The following is a 5,195-nucleotide window of genomic DNA, read 5'->3' as shown; positions in this document are numbered from 1 at the left end:
AAGGGATCAAACAAACCCGCAACCTAGGTATGTGCCCTGACTGGGAATCAAACCAGCAACCTTTTGGTGCACAGAATGATAACCAACTGAGCCACTCCAGCCAGGCTGAGTGTGCTTTGAGAGGGCATTTCAGCCTTCTGTGAGGCTGGCTGCCTCCAGGTGCAATATGTGATATCAAGCAGTGCGTCCCGTGGCCGTGAGTTTATTCCCATTCCTTGCTCGCTGTGAAGCAAGTCCCCTGGTCAAGTACCGGGCTCGGTGGGATTCCATGCTTGTGGGTCAGGCAATCCTCACGACCATCGGAAGTCAAAAGCACCAGGATGAAGACAGTGGAAATATTAAAGAAAATAGAGGGTGTCAATTTATAACAGTAGGCAAGTGGAGTGGGAAAACAGGGAAAGCAAAAGGACTCTGTAGAATCAGAAAATCGATCTTGTTCTGTCATCTTGGATAGAAGCTACCCACTTCCACAGTCTGCAGATTCTGGAAAATTCCTAAGAATTCTCAGTCTGAGGTCTCCTATTGGGATGGATGTCTTGTAGTCAGGAGAAAGCAATGTGTCTTTTTAGTTGGCAAACAGGTGAACACTTTGGGGTTTTATGCTGTGTCAGTCGTTAACAGTGGCGGATAAGGCCCTTTCCATTGAGGCTCAAGGACAGTTTTCCTCTGATGTCTTTTCAGACACCCTATCTCCATGTTGCAGATCATGCAGAGGCTATTTAGGTGGGTATTTTGGAAACCTAAAGACAGGAAAAAAAAAAGTTCCAACCACTTTCCCTTCTTGCATGCCTGTTGCTTCCACCAATGTCCCCAAGGGTGGGAGCCATTTCATAGTCCAGTCTGTCTTCCCTCTTCTCCAGAGAGCCACACGGGGCCGGGTGCAGGCAAATACTTAGGGGGGAAAGCTGAACGGGATGGCATTGTGCCCACCTTGCTCGCAGGGGGCTCGCTCTCAGCTGGCAGCCACTGGTTCTTCCCGCGTGTCCAGCCCGGTGGGTCTGCGCTGGAGCATGCACGCTTCAGTCCTGAGAGCCTGGCCTGGGGCCAGGGCAGCACTCACTGCGTGATGAAGCTGGAGGAGCGCCTGCAGCCATGACCACATTCCCATCCAGTGTGCGAATGGCGGTGAAATCACCGCAGCTTCCTGTGGGGAGGCCAGCGCCATGACCCGGGCCCAAAGGGAAGCTGCTGGCAGGTAGATGAACAGAAACAGATTTTCCAGAGTGCCGAGACCTTGCATCTCACTCCACCCAGGGTCGTTATCTTTTCTTTTGACTTCCAGCATCGCAAGACTGCATTTGTAAGAAGGGTTTTCTGACATCCTCGCTGGCTCCGGGTGGAATGGGCTGCCGTGGGAAGCTCTGAGTTCCCTGCCTGGGGCGCTGGAGAACTACTTGGCAGAGGTGGTGTGGAGGTGGGGAGGACGACTCCAAGGCCCAAGATGCGGTGAGTCTTTGGTGCCCATTGTCCCTAGGACGCCGCCAGAGGTTAGCAATCTGATGCGGATTTTGCAATGCAGCTTTGAGGTTGGTGATGCAAGTTCATTCAGGAGAAAACTGTGGCTGGTGAGATGGACCCCAGGCTGCTGCTGGGGCTCAGAGGGTCTGACTCACGCTTCACAGCCCCTGCCAGCATTTCAGAGAGAAGCGATGTTGTCTCTCATCCCCTCCTCCCCTAAAAGTAGGCGGCTGGTCTTCAACTCTCCTCTCTTTCACTCCACACCACCCCCCTGGGAAATCTCAACCGCACCCCTGGCTTTAACCCTTACCTCTGTGATGGTAACTCCTAGCTCAGTGTCTTCAGCCTTGACCTCATTCCTTAGCAACAGACCCGTATAACCAACAGTTTATTGGATTATCTCCATCTCATCACCCGACATCTCAAACACAGTGTGCACCGAACTAGGATGTTTTCTCCTGCCTTCAAACATGACACCCCTCACCCAGCCAGCCACCCATACGGAAACTGTCCTCCGTCTCCACCTTAAGTCCACTTCTATTTTGTGTCCTTGCCCTGTGTAATTCACCCCTACAGTGCCTCCCGTGGGTCTTATTTTTTTAAAACTTTATTTTTCAATTACAGTTTGCATTCAATATTATTTTGTATTCGTTTCAGGTGTACAGCATAGACAGTGCCTTAAAAAAAAAAAGTCAGCCTTTTTTATAGCAATTGTATTGCCACCGGTTTCGTGACCCCTCTCCTGGGCCTTGCTGCCTGGCCTCGTGACTGATCCCTTTATGCCGTCTCCCTTTCCCAACCCCCACACCCCATGCTGCTGCCAGAGCGACTGTCCTTCAACCTAAGTGGGATTGTGTCCCTCCCCTCCAAACAAACAAGCTTAAAACATAAAAAGACCGCCAATATCAAGTGTTGGTGAGGATAGAGCAACCAGAACTCCCATGCATTCCTGGTGAGTGTGTAAATGGACAAAAAACTTTGGAAAACTACCAGTGTCTATTCAAGTAGTTATGTGCATACCTTACGATCCTGCATTTTCATTCCTAGATGTGTACCCAACAGATGTACATCCATGAAAGCACCAAAGATCATCGTGCAAGAAGGTTGACAGCCCCCAACTGGAAACTACACATGCTCATTAATAACTGTGATACATTCTTGAAATGCGATATTAGCAATGATAAAGAACAAACTGAGTTTATGTATAGCAGCATAGATGAGCCTTGAAACATTATGCTGAGTGAAAGAAGCCAAATACAAAAAATAGGGAAAACTAATTTGTGGTGTTAAAGTCAGGATAGCAGTTTCCCTTGGGATTGAGGAGATTCTGAAAGAGTGCAAAGGGGTTTTAGGAATGATTTGTATTTTTATCGGGCTGCTGTTTACATAGGTGTGGTCAGTTTGTGAAAATATTTGCATTTTGTGTATGTTATATTTCAATAAAAAGTGTATGAAAACATGCCCACCCATGCCACACACCAAAACAAAATTCCTTTCTTATTCCTCATACCCAGAAGAAGCGTTTCCAAACCTAGCAGAACAGTCCATTTCTCCATGATGTGACCCAGTCTAGCAGGCCACCTCCTTCCCACCTGTGGCACGTGTGCCATCCACACTAGATCACTTCCCATTCTCCTCACACATCTCGGTGCCCTTGCTGTTGCAGTTCCTTCAGCCTGGAATTCCTTTCTCTATCTGGCTCCATGCTGAAAATGTCACCTCCTCTGTGCCACCTTCCCTGATTTCTCAGACCAAACATCTCTCCTGATGTTGCATTCCCACAGCGTAGTGCTTTTCCCTCTCTCATGGCTCTTAGCTCTCTCTGCTTGCATGTTTCCTTGACTGGAAATAAACCTCTGAAGTTGTAGGAACAGTGTCTCATTCATCTATGTAAAACCTCCTGGGGACAGTGCCTTGCCTACTACCATGCTTGAGCTAATAAATGTGTGACAAATGATTGAATGCGTGCTCTGAGTTAAGCCGAGGTCGGTACTGCCAGAAAGCCAAGATACCCAGCGTGCCTGCAAGAAAGCTTTGCCAAGAGCCAAGTCCCTTTGGAAGTAAACACATCCTGCAGTCCTTTATTGGCTGCTGACAGCCAAGTCGATGTAAATGTGTTGTGCAGCATTGTGGGCGTGTCCAATTTGACTGGGTGAGACTGAGCAGCCCCACTAACATGAATAAGCCGTGCAAATATGTGATTAATGACCATGTCGCTCCGTGTCAATTCATAATCCCAGGTAATTAGCAGATAGATAATTGGTGGGAGAATGGGAGGTGCTGATGGATGTGCCATCACTTGGGTGAAGCTAATGATCCCCTATGGATTAAGACCCACCCTCTGTAAGTGTTGATGGCTTCTATTTGAAATGCTCCTTTTGAAAAGGCCTAGATCCAAGGAAAGGTGTCAGGAGCAGGGTGTTGGCATCAGCACTCATTTTCTGGGCTGCTTCCATGGAAGGTGGGTGGATGGGACCCACTGCTGCCAGCCTAGTGCAGGCAGCTCAGAGTCTGTACTGCCCCTGACTTGGTGGGTTATCCTAAGTACGTCCTTCCTCCACTCTTGCTCTTACCATTTGTCTAATGACGAAGGGTGGGAGGGGTGAGGTGGGCATGCTGATTTGAGAACCCATTGTAGACAAGAGTTTCCCTACTCTGCTCCTTTTTGGCTACCTCAGAGGCGTGGTTAGCTGGCCTGGATGATAGGGTGCTATGGAGAAGATATTCTGGGGGTGAAAATAGACACCTGAGATGTGAGCGGACAGTATCTTACAGGACCTCAGGCAGCTAGGTGTCCACCAAGATGGGTCCACCTGCTTGCACAGTGTTGAGTCATCACTGGTAAGTGGCTGGCTAGCCAGTGACTCCATTTCCCAGGACCCTTTGCACTGAGCTGGGACCTTGGAAGTGAAGATGTTTTGTAAAGGGTAAAATTTGGGCCATGACAATGGTTATTCTAAAGAGATGGACTAGATGTTGGAAGATGGTTCAGATTTAGAAGTTTTAACTTTTTAAACTCCTGTATAATTATTTTTTTGTCATAGACCATCGTTTTGTCCTGAACCCAATGACAAATTTCTTTTTTCAGAAGTTTTCTTCCAGGTGACAGTTGTGTGCATGGTGACCCTGGAGTTGCATACCCTGGCAGTCCTGGGTTCAGCAACCTTCACCTGAAACATCTAACAAACCATTCATGCACAGGAGAATGGAACTTAAAGGAAGCTCTGTCACAGAACCAGGTGTAGAAAAATGAGAACTGGACTAGAAGTTGGGAGGCTAGAATGTGTTTTTTCCTATTGTTGGGTACCATAGTCCATAAATGACCTTTGGCTTATTAATTGAGCTATTTAAGTATTTCCTATATTGGCTGATATTTTTGTTCACATTGATGTGTTCACATTGATGTGTTCACATTGATGATGTATTTCTTAAAATCTCTCTTAGTATTGCCAACTTTTGCTTTCTGTATTTTAAAGCTATGTTGTTTGGTGCATACAAGTTTAGAATCATTGTCTTCCTGGTGATTGAAAAGTTTTTATTACAAAGTGACCCACCATACTTCTAGTGAGGGTCCCCCTCCCCACCATGAAGTGTATTTGTCTGATAGTATTACAGCTATACAAGGTTTATTTTATTAACCTGACATATTTTATATTAAAACATAATATTTTTAGATAATTGTAGATTCACGTGCACATGTAAGAAATAATACAGAGAGATCCTGTGTACCATTTCCT

Source organism: Miniopterus natalensis, chromosome 12 (assembly GCF_054644295.1).
Source record: "Miniopterus natalensis isolate mMinNat1 chromosome 12, mMinNat1.hap1, whole genome shotgun sequence".
NCBI lineage: Eukaryota > Metazoa > Chordata > Mammalia > Chiroptera > Miniopteridae > Miniopterus > Miniopterus natalensis.
Note: the sequence above shows the minus strand (reverse complement) of the source record.